Source organism: Equus caballus, chromosome 28 (genome assembly GCF_041296265.1).
Source record: "Equus caballus isolate H_3958 breed thoroughbred chromosome 28, TB-T2T, whole genome shotgun sequence".
Classification (NCBI taxonomy): Eukaryota; Metazoa; Chordata; class Mammalia; order Perissodactyla; family Equidae; genus Equus; species Equus caballus.
Genome location: NC_091711.1, coordinates 41,554,549 through 41,566,142, shown reverse-complemented (window position 1 = coordinate 41,566,142; position 11,594 = coordinate 41,554,549). Strand labels below are relative to the sequence as shown.

The window sequence follows — 11,594 nt, the reverse complement described above, 5'->3', positions numbered from 1 at the left end:
GAGGGCAGAAAGGGCGTGAAGGGCCCGGGGAACAGCTGATGCACTTGGGGAAGCCCCATGGTTTCTGGGAGTGTTGGCAAAAGGGAAGGAGAGGAGGCCACCATGGCCTGACACTGTCGGGGCCAGTGGGTGGCTGAGGGGTGGGAGGCAGGCGGGGAGTGCAACGGGAGGCAGCCACAGGCTGAGGGTCACCGCTTTGTCCACTGCCGTCCTCTCTGGAGTCTGAGACCCTCTCCCCGATGAGGGAGGGGAGGGAGGGGGGACGCAGTTTAGGAAATGATGCCATCCCTGCCTTCTTTGGTCACAAGTGGAAGGGGAAGTGGGAGCTGGGGGCTGGGGCTGGGTGGGGCTGAGGTCACAAGGCGGAGGGGTGGTGGCAGAGCAGCACCCCAGCTCAGGCCTGGTGGGGGGCAGTTCTGCAAGTGTTAGTCCCTCAGAGGTGGGAAGAAGAGAGGGAAGTGGACCCAGCACCCGGGCTTCTCTGACCTCATCTCCCACTGCTCACTTCCTCATGCACTTCCCACCGGCCTTGTTGCTGTTTCTCTAATGTATCCAGCTCATCCCTGCCTCAGGGCCTTGGCACCTGCTGCTCCTTCTGCCTGAAATGGCTCTCTTCTTTTAGCCATTCATCTCTTCAAATGTCACCTTCTCAGAGAAGTCTCCTGACCCTTCCAAACGGCACTGCCTCCTCCCCATCCATCTCCTCCGTCTCCTAAGACACATGATTGTTCATTTTGCCCCCATTGCTGCCTCATTAACTGCCCGATTGCTCACTGTTCATTGTCTGGTCCGCCTCTCAGGACACAAACCATGAGGACAGGGCGTTGGCCTGTCTTGCTCATCCCTGAATCCCCAGCTCCAACCACAGTGCCTGGCCCACAGTGGATCCTCAACAGCATGGCACTGAGCACTCGCCACGTGCAGGCATGTCCCACGGGCAGTGACCGTTTATTCTGAAAGTCCTTTGGGCCGGCCCAGTCCTCGATTGCTGGGGCCTGACGCTGAATCAATCTGGGATCCTTAAGGGAAATACACACGATTAGGAGCGTGAAAGAGGAATGGGGCCTTGGAAGGGGCTGTGCCGGTGAGGGCCTTGGGGGTGGGGATTGTCCCCATGGTGGATGTGAGGAAACTGAGGCACAGAGAGGTTAAGTAACTTGCCACTTGGCTTGCAAGTGGCAACCCTGGGATTTGAATCCAGGAAGTCCAGATTCAAAGACCCTGGAAGGCTTGGATGCTATCAAGCTTTTGCTCAGTCAATATTTATTGAATCCGTGGGTGACTGGTTAGCCCTGGATAAATGACGACCATCCCCGGGCCTCAGTTTCCTCATTTGGAGCATGAGGACAGACACTGAACAGACAGGAGGGCAGCCCAATTCGAGAAGCTCCACACCCCATCTCTTACCCTCTCACCCCCCAGGGTTTCAGTCGAGAGCAAGGGTTCTGGAGTCGTTAATTCATTAATTCATTCATTCATTCGACATCTGAAACCCTGCTACGTGCCAGGCCCTGCACTAGGCGCTGAGGGTAAAGCAGGAAAAAGGAAGTCGCTGTTGGAGGCAGACAGAAAAAATTGAGATGCAACTGACCACCATCATTAGGAGGTGGGAATTCAACGAAGAAAAGTAAAGCAAGGGGAGAATGGGGAGTTCTGGGGGGAGGGTGGTTAGGGGGGCTTCACTGAGTAGGTGACATTTGAACTGAGAGCTGAAAGGGTGCGGGAGCCCGGCAGACGCCTGGGGGAAAGGAAATCCTGGGCAGAAGGAATAGCGAGGACGATGGCTCTGAGGAAGGGACGTGCTTGACGAGTTTGGAGAAACAGCTGGAGCAGAGTAAGGGATGCGTGGGGGAGCAGAGGTCAGAGAGGTCGTGGGGGCAGGTCGGATAGGGCCTGCGGGTTGCTGTCAGGGCTTGTGAGCAATGGAAGCCCCTGCAGGGCTTTGAGGAGAGGTGTCTCTGTGCCCTAGGCTCGCTCCGGCGGCCATGTGGAGAGCAGCCTGCAGGGCCGAGGGCAGGAGCGGGACCCCAGGTGAGAGGCTGCTGCGGACGTCAAGGCAGAGACGCGGGTGGCCCAGATTTGGTGGTGGGTGAAAATGAGAGAAGAAGTGGATTCTGGATTATTTTGCACATCAGTCCAACAGGATTTGCAACAGGTTGTGTTCCAAGCAGCCACTGCAGCATAACAAACTGACCCAAAACTTAGGAGCTTAAAACAACAAGAACCGTTTTATTATTTCTCCTGGTTTCTGTGGGCAGGGACTCGGGACAGGCGTGTAGCTGGGAGGTCTGGCCGGGGGTCCCTCGGGCAGGTGTGGCCGGGGGCTGGAGCTGGAACAGCAGGCAGGAGCATGGGGGTTGCCTGCGTCCTCCCCCTCTCCCATACTCCAGGGCCTCGCCTGGCCTCTGTGTGGGCTGCTTGGGCTTCCTCACAGCAAGGCAGCTCAGAGCATCGCAGGCGAGCGTCCCAGAGAGCCGAGCAGAAGCCACGCTGCATTGTCTGCCCCAGCTCAGAAGCCAGAGAGCATTGCTCCTGCGAGTTCAAGTCCACGGGGAATGGAGGAGAGGGAGCCCGGGAGGCTGTGTCTCCTAGGGAGGGGCGGCGATGCTGCGCTGTGAGAAGAACACGTGGGACGGGAGACGGCACTGCCAGCCTCTCTGAGAACCCGACCTGTCACCCATTGAGAAAGCCGAATTTGAGCGCTGTCACCGTGTGATATGACCGAATCATTCAGCCTCTCCACGCCTCCGTTTCCTCACTTGTGAGAGGGGGCGGACAGCAGAGACATCCTCCGGTTGGGATTCCACACGAGCCCGCTCCCCCCACATCTCGCCAACCTCTCTGCCCTGCCGCCTGGAGGGGTCCCTCCACGGAGGAGGCGGGAACAAAGGCCTGAGTGGCTGCCCTCATGGCGTCTGCTCACTGCGCCATCTGCCCCGGCCTGGGCTGCCCTCCTGTCTGTGTGTGCACCTGTGCGTGTGCACACGTGAGCATACACGTGTGCTTGTGTGCGCACCCGCACGTACTCATGTGCCTGCGAGCACCTTTCTCTCCGGAGCTCTTGCTGCAGGAGGGGCACCTCAGCCTGTAGCCAGCGCTCCAGCGGGAACCTGGCCTCGTCTGCCAGGGCCAGATGCTCACCTAGTCCTGAGGATTCCTCTCAAACCTACCTTTTTTTTTTTTTTAAATTATATCACTTATTTTTTTGGTGAGGAAGATTGGCCCTGAGCTAACATCTGTTGCCAATCTTCCTCTTTTTTTTCCCCCCAAAGCCCCCCAGTACATAGTTGTATATTCTAGCTGTGGGTCCTTCTAGTTGTGGCATGTGGGACACCGCCTCAGCGTGGCCTGATGAGTGGTGCCATGTCCGCATCCAGGATCTGAGCCAGCGAACCCGGGGCCACTGAAGCGATTCGGCCACAGGGCCGGCCCCTCAAATCCACTTCTCAGGGTGGTCCCCCTCATCTTTCCGGGGCTAGACCTGTCACTGTCATCTCCATCCTGCCAGGTCCTTGATCCTCCTTGGCCCTCCTCTCCACGCCAGTGTGGCAGCCTGAGAGACCTCCTCAGATGCAGGGGTGACCACATCTCTCTCTGGCTTCCGTGGAATTCTGGAAAGGGCAACATTAGCACCAGAGGGCAGCCCAGTGGCTGTCCAGGGCTAGGGGGACGGGGCAGGGGTTCGCCAGGAAGAGGCATGCAGGAACTTTCAAGGCAATGAGAATGTTCCACATCCTGGTTGAGGTGGTTACATGACTACCCGTCTGAGGTTTGACAACTGGCGGCTTTCACTGTGTGTACTTTACATTATGACAAAGCTGGTGACAAACCTTCCCGCCCCTCACCCACCCCGTGCTTGTGGAGCGCTCCCGTGTGCCCGGTGCTGTACTAGACCCTGGGGCACAGCAGCGGACAAGACACACACAATCTCCTCCCTGGTGGGTGGGAAGACGCAGAGTGGTGACCACAGGAGATGCTCAGCCCCCTGCAGGGGAAGCAGAGCCACCCAGGAGACAGCAGAGATAGAGCCCATTTCAAGGCCCTGGGCGCCTGTCCCCTCTCCACTGCCCCCTCCCAGAGGTCTCCCTTCGAGGCTGTTCCCCAGCAGCTGGGGTGGGGCCAGGCTCTGGGAGACGGGGCCCTGGTGGCCTGTGCTTCCCATTCCACTGGGAGGAGATAGGGACACACCTGTGCTCCCACCTCCATGGGGGGTGAGGGGACACAGCTGTTCCTTGTGAGCCTGCCCTGGGCACACACACGCCCAGACCTGGGAATACACCTTCCCCTCGACACTGGCGCTCACACATGAGCACTGGACTCTGGCCCGAGCGCAGATCCACAGCCCGACTTTGCCGCCTGCTCTCTTTCACACACATCCAATGGCTTCCACACTCTCTGGGAGCACAACCTCAGGGCATGAACACATGCAGCCTGGTGCACAAGCACACATGCACAGACATGCACGCCCACATGTACCTCTCGGCTCTGCGCACACGTGCTAAGAGCTGATGCATACTGAGCACTCACTTTATGTATTGATCTCAACCTGCCCAACAGCCCTGTGACACAGGTTCCAGCATGACCCCATCTTACAGATGGGGAGTGGAGGCGCTGAGGGGACAGTTACCGCGCCCCCAGTCTGAGACTGACAGCAGAGAGCCAGGATTGAAGCCAGGCCGTCTGGCTCTGCGGTCTGGTGTTGGTCGCTCTCCATAGAGGCCACTAGATGTTGGGGACACCTGTTACCAGTGTCCCCTGCTCATCAGGAGGCCTGTGCCCACGTGTGCACAGCACTCCAGCTTTTGCAAAGCCCTGTCCCACGCTGTGCCGGGAATAGGGTGGGTCAGTCTCCCCTTTTACAGACAAGGCAATGCAGGGACAAAAGACAGTCCTGGTCTTCCTCAAGGTCACGCAGGGGTTGATGGCAGAAGCAGGACCAGATCCCATGTCCCTGACTCCAGGGCCATAGATTTGGCCCCACCCTCTCAGAGTGTTGACCGCTGGTCATCGCCAGGTGCGCTGTCCTCTTGCTGTACAGACTCGGGAATTTTCTGGAGAGCTGTGAGCAAGGGGAGGCGTGAGGGACAACAGAGCATCATGGGTGCCGGGCGAGGAGGCACAATGTCCAGCCTGGCCTGGGGGACTGTGGGAGTCAGCCACGCCTCCGAGAGGTCAGGTCCTGGGTCCTGCAGCCACTCTTGGGACCAGCCCCTGCGTGGGCCTGAGCACAGCAGGTGCGCCTCATCTGTGCCTGTCTGATGGGGGTGGCTCGTTCCAGCTGGGGGACAGGGACTACGGAGGACTCTGGAATCCGGACCCCCTGAGGGAGAGCAGGGTCGAGGCCAAGGGCGAGAGGAGCCCGTGCCCCCTGCGGCACCTGTCTCGGGTGGGAGTGCCTGCCCAGGAAGTGTGGCTCCCAGCCCATCCTCGCTCTCTCTGTCCTCTGCGGGAGGTGCCTCAGGCAGGCATTGTTCGCAGGTTTAAAAATAAAGGCATCTTGGCCTGATCCCTGCTGGCGGAGGGGAGGCGGGGTGGCCCTGCCACAGGCCTGAAGGGCATCTGGCTGGAGAAGGAGGCCTCACCCAGCTCCACCACCAGCCTAGCTGGGAGCGTGGGGTGTCCCGAGAATGGCCAGCACCGCAGTGTCTCCTGCTGTGAGAGGGGCTGGCAGGCGGTGTCTGGGTGCTGGCTGCCCTCTCCTCACTCCAGCAGCTCCAAATTGCCCTTGGCTTTCACTGGCACAACCTGGGGCCACCGGGGGTTGGCAGGGGACATGAGCTCTCGCTAGTACCCTCCTTCCCCCACCAGCTGACGATGCTAACAATAACAGCTGTGTCCCAACAGCCCTGGTGGAGAAGGCGCTGTTATTATTACCATCAGACAAATGAAGAAATCAAGGCTCAGAGAGGGTTGGTAACTTGGCCAAGGCCACGCAAGGTCAAGGGATGAGCCACAGCTCAAACCAAGGTCTGTCTGGCTCCTGAGCCAGGATCCTAGCCAGGATCCTTACCAGGATCCCCAGTGTCCCCGGCTCCTGTCCCGGGCCCTCCCCCTGGCCGGCAGAGGGAAGAAGCTTTCTACTTCCCCTGCATGACCAGGGACAGGGGAACTGAGCAGGAGCGGGGAGAGGAGGAGGGAGCCCACAGATGAGGAGCTGGAAGGGCCAGGGCCGGGCGCGGCCTGGTGTCACCCTGTTACATGCTCGCACCACGCCCTTGCGGCAGCGGGATAGCCTCCATGCTGTAAATGAGGAAACTGAGGCCCAGAGAAGCGGTCACTGTCCAGACGGGATTTGAACCCAGATCGGCCTTCATCTAAAGCTCTTTTCCTCACCCTCAGTGTCTGCAGGGTCAACAGGAATCACAACACAGAGCGCTAGCTCCCCGACTCCACAGGGTTCAAGTGTGAGCGAGAGGCACTGAAAGCGTGGAGGGTACAGGAAGAGTGAGACGGGGACGCTGTTGCTAGGGACCCAGCTCCCCGCTCCTGGAGGGACGGTAAGTCGAGGGAGCAGGCCAGCAGTCCAGGGAGCCGGGGGCAGCTCCGGGACTGGCCGTCCCTCACCTGAGACGCGGCAGGCACAGCCCCTGTGGCTGCCAGCCGCCCCATTCCAGACGAGATCCGGTGATCCCCCGTCCGCCCCCAAGGCCTCTGCCAAGGTTGGCAAACTGGTGCTGGCACCGGAAAGCGACATTCCAGAGGCCCCCCACAAGTCCCTGCCAACCCCGGATTCTTGGCAGAGCAGGAGAGCAGGGGCTTCTGGGAGACACAGGGCAGAGGCATGGGGGAGAGGGTTGCGGTTGGGGAGGGGGCGAGGGGCCGACGAGCTGGAACACCTGTCTTCAGAATGGGGGAGGAGCCAGGCCCCAGACATGGCAGACCCCCACTCATCCCGCAAGGACTGTGCATGTCTGGCCTGCTCACCCTGACCCCAACAGGAGCCTGGGCAGGGCCCACAGCGCAGCCTGCAGATTGAGGGGACTGGGCTGAGGGCAGTGTCTCAGACACGGTGTTCTTGAAAAGACACTTTTCAGGTGGCAAAGTTCCTTTCACTACACACTATAAAAGATTTTCCAGGCAGAGCTCCGACGTGCTGTATGACTTTGGACAAGACACATGCCCTCTCTGGGCCTCAGAGATGCATGAGAGACCAAAGCAGGTAAATCTTGAAGGTATCCTCTAGCAAACAGTGTTTATGATCCCGAGGTGTCATGACTTCAGACTCCTCCCTGCTCTCTGGCTGCCCCATGTCTACAACGCAGCCGAGAGATCCTTTTAAATCTGCAAGTGGGGTCACGGCTCCTCTGCTCATCACCCAGGGGGGAGGGGAATGCCTGGCAGGGGGCATGCCACCCCAGCTTCTGCCCTATCTCGCCCCTGCCGCCTCCTGACCCCTGCCCTTCTCCCTCCCAGGAGTGGTCTCCTGACCTCCTGACTGCCCCAAACCAGACCTGTTTCTTCTCCCCGGGCATCTGCTCCTGCCCCCCCCTGGCCCGGAGGGCTCGCCCCACCCAGATCTTCGGATAGTTCTTTCTGGTCATCCAAGAGTCAGCTCAAACGTCACCTCTCAGAAAGGCCTTCCCTGACCCTTTCTCCAGAAGCCAGGGCTCTCCGCCCCACCTAGGTTTCAAGATCACATCTCTGATTTATCTTCTTCACATGTCACAACCAAAACGATGATCTTGGTCCTTTCGTGTTGACTTGCTGACTGTCCTTCTTCCTCTAGACTGTCCACGCCGGGAGGGCAGGGTCATGCTCTCCCCCGGGCTGGACCCAGGTACAGCAGGCACCCAGTCAGCCTGTTTGAATGGGTGACCCTGAGCCTTGGTGTTTCTTCCAAACGCCCAGGCCCCTGGTGCTCCAGCGTGGCCTTCCTCCCTGGGAGCTCGCCGCTCCCTCCCTCCGAAGCCTCCCCACCAAGGCTGGAGAGAAAGTTCCTAGAGATTCAGCTCTGGGCCCAGCAGCCCAGGGGCTGGGCAAGGCAGGAGGGAGAGAGGACCCATGACCCCTGGTCCCCTCATAGCCTGTTCCCCAAAGCAGGAGAGCAGCCTGGCCCTGGAAACCCCCTGGGTCTGGCTGCTTGGGCAGGCGGTTCCAGGGTGACCTCATCGCCTTGAAAGGAGGGCAGCAGGGGCAGGAAGCAAGGACGAATGAGATGGGCTAAATTTAGAGCGTTTGATTCAGCCCGGGCAGGACAATATTCCTGGAGTCCCCATTGTTCGAGAGGGGCCAGAGGGCAGGCCATCCGTTGAATGGCTGGGTCTGAGCCATGCCAAGCTGTCTGCGCATGCAGGGGTGGGCGGCAGTGGTGGGGTGGCCCCCTCTCTACCCAGGGAGAAGCCAGGCCAAGGGCCATCAGGGCAGAGCCAGGTGCGATGCAGGCTCTGGGGATGCTGCCCTTGGGATTAAGGCCAAAGGAGGATGCCTCGCAGATGAGGAGGGGGGCCCTGGGTGGCCCTGCTAAGAACCACTCGGCTGTGCCAGGACAACCATTAGTCTTCCTCCCTACTCTGTCTCTTCCTAGGCCAGGGGTGAGGCTCAGACCCAGACAGTGAGTCGCTGAAGGCCACACGGATGCCCTGTGTTCCAAATCCCAGCCTGGGTCCGCAGCAACCAGCTGTGCCCCCAGCCCACTGCCCGCCCACCAGGACAGGTGCCGTGGGCCCTCTCCCTGCCAGGCCAGGCAGCCGCAGGGGGACCAGAGCGGGTAGCTCAGCCTGTGCAGGCTCCAGAACCTGTTGCCATGGCAACCCGGGGTCCAGGCCTGCCCTGCTCGGAGGATGAGCCTGAAGCTGAGATTTCCTTGGGTGAGCAGGCAGGGGCTGCGGTTGCCTCCTGACCCCGGGCTGCCGGAGCTGGGGACTGGCCCGCAGCCCAGCCTAGCTGCCTGGGCTGATCACACCGGCTGGGCCAGCGATCCTTGAGGGTGTCCTGTTTCTGCCCCCATGCCTCCTGGCCACACTGCGGCCAGGCAGCAAAAGGAGGGTGGAGACTGTCCCCGATTCAGGGCCACCCTGGTGGGGGAAGGCTCAGTGGGCCAAGAGCACAGGAACTTCAGCCTCCTGTCTAAGCCCCCCACCCCCCATCCTACTAATCCCAATGGGGCCCGGGGAGCTCCCAGGCCCCCTGCCTCGGAAATGGGGGGAGGGGGCTGAAGTTCCTAACAATCTGCTCTTCCCACTGACCTGTGACAGGCACAGGGAGAGGACCAGAGATGCTCAGAGCGAGGCTCCTGCTCTGCTTCCTCTGCCCAGCTCAGGGAGGGCCTTGGGAATGAAGCCCCCGCCCCCACCCCGCCCCATGTTCCAGGTGAGTACCCCCAGGGTCTGAGCTGGGAAGAGGCCTATCTGAGGCCACACACGGGGCAGCAGCTTCATCCGCCCTCCAGGGTCTGCCCACCGAGCTCCCCAGGCGCCAGCTCTTCCCCTGCAGCCCCACTGCCCTGCCCGGGGTGGCGGCCCGAGGCTGTTCGCTGCTCCCCTGGATTTCACATCGTGACTCATGTTATCATGTTCTCAGGAGCTGAGTAACCACCTGAGTTATTTATACCCTGGCCTAGCAGGCTTCCTTCCCTCGTCCCAGAGCTCGGGCAGGGAGGACGGGATGGGGGCGGGGAGGGAGCGGGCAGGGGGGATGTGGACTGGGAGAAGGCAGTTGAGCACCCCCCGTATCCCCACCCTGGGTACCACCGTAAAGCATCCAGAAATAGCCGTGACCATCCCAGCAAACAGGATGGGCCTGGGTCCACGGCCTCGATACACAGGTATTATGATGGTTTGGGGAGGGGGAATTCCTTTCCCCAGCGAGTCACCCGTCTGGAAAAATAAAGAAGGAAAAAGTTGAAATTTTTTCCTTCCATCAAAACAGGAAGGAGCTGGGGGAGGTGGGGGCGGACGGGGAGATGACGGGCAGAGGCCTAGATGCATCCTCTAAACTGCGGTGGTCTTCAGGGAGGGGAAGCCCGCTGACCCACCTGGCCCTGGGTGTCCCCGGTGCCTGGGGGGCATTTTCACCCTCCCTTCCTCCCAGGCCTGCGTGAGTTCGTGGACACACAGAGATCTGTGTCCCCCCAGCAGCCTCTCACACCCGTGTCACACAGACATGCTCGCCCCCACCAGATTCCACATGAAAAAAGATCTCACTCTCGGCGGGGGGACTTGAGGGGGTCTGCCTTCCTGACTCACTTGTTTTGCCCTCCGCTTGAGCACTGTCCTGGGAGTCCCAGGACTTAAGTCCAAACCTGGCTCCATCTCTACCCAGCAGGGTGATCTCAGGGAAGTCACCCACCCTCTCTGGGCCTCGGTTGTCTCATCTGTCATAAGGGTACCGTTGTTCCATTTCCATGCTGCTTCCTTCTGGGGCAAATCATCGGGATGGCCTCGTCCCATGAGGGAATCGTACCACAGACCCGTTTAGCGAGCGCTGTGTGCTCAGCACTCACATTCAGTCGCTAGATTAACCCCGACCCCAGATGTGGTGGGCGCCAGAATCATCCTCATCCACAGCCCAGAGGGCAGGGATTCACCCAGGGTCACACGGGTGGGACGGTGGAGGCTGGTCGTGAGTGCTGGGCTCCTCAGCACTGTGCGTCCAAGGAGAAATGACGGAGGTCCCGTCAGAGCCCGGAGGAGGAGGCGACGGAGGAGGAGGAGGAGGAGGAGGGGAGCGGGAGGAAGGCCCAGCTTTCCTGGGACCATGGAGGACAGCTCCGTGGCTGCAGCAGGGTTGTGCCCAGAGGCTGAGGCACGTCTGTGCCCAGGGAGCGTTGTGCCCACTGCTGCGGTGAGCACTATTGAGACGATTAGTCGCTCCCATTGGGCTGCCCTCGGTTTGCTTATTGACTTAGATAAGCACTGCCAGAGGGCGTTCATACAGTTGTCTCAGTCTTTCTGTCTGCCTTGCATGGGCCTGCCTCAGCCTGTAAGCCCCTCAAGGGCAAGGGGCTCCAGAGAGGTGAGCGGGCCATGGAACACCCCATTCTCTGTGAGGGCGACCCAGGGCACCACGCGGGCCGCGTCTGCACACCCTCCCCACAACCTGCTTGTGCTGGGACCCCCTTCTACAGATGAGGACATCGAGGGTGCGGACTTGCTCCTCCAAGTCCAGCACTGGATGGCCGGACAGTCCTCCCAGGAGGCACAGCTCTGAAGCCCAGGGCGCTGGTTCAGATCGTCGTGCGGCCACTTCCTGATCCTGTGACTCAGGGAAGTCACGTGACTCTCCAGGACTCAGTTTCCCTGTCTGTATAATAGGGATCCTGTACCCGGCTCTCCCTGGCTGGCCAGCTGGGTCAGGGGTGATGTGTTAGTTCGAGCCGTATGAATCCTGGTGTTTGGCCATCTCTGACCCATCCTTCGGATCAGCGCTTCTAAAACCACTGTGCACATGCATAACGGGGGTCTTCTTAAAGTGCAGACTAGGACTCGGCAGGTCGGAGGTAGGCCTGGCACTGTGCATTCCTAACAGGCCCCCAGGGGAAGCGGCTGCCGCTGGTCCACGGTCCACACTCGGAGGATCAATGGTGTAGATCTGGACCATGAGGAAAACGTAACAACTGTACTGTGTGCTGAGTGCCTGGCTGTGCCAGGCATTGG

At 60.2% G+C, this 11,594-nt stretch overlaps 1 long non-coding RNA gene across 1 annotated transcript; it reads left to right on the top strand.

Annotated features, from left to right (window-relative positions):
* The first annotated feature begins 6,064 nt into the window (after positions 1-6,064).
* LOC138921299 (uncharacterized) lies at positions 6,065-11,382 on the top strand. Its single transcript, XR_011433779.1, has 4 exons — positions 6,065-6,497; positions 7,024-7,159; positions 9,195-9,309; positions 11,066-11,382. It is a non-coding gene; the product is annotated as an uncharacterized lncRNA (long non-coding RNA).
* Positions 11,383-11,594: the final 212 nt, after the last annotated feature.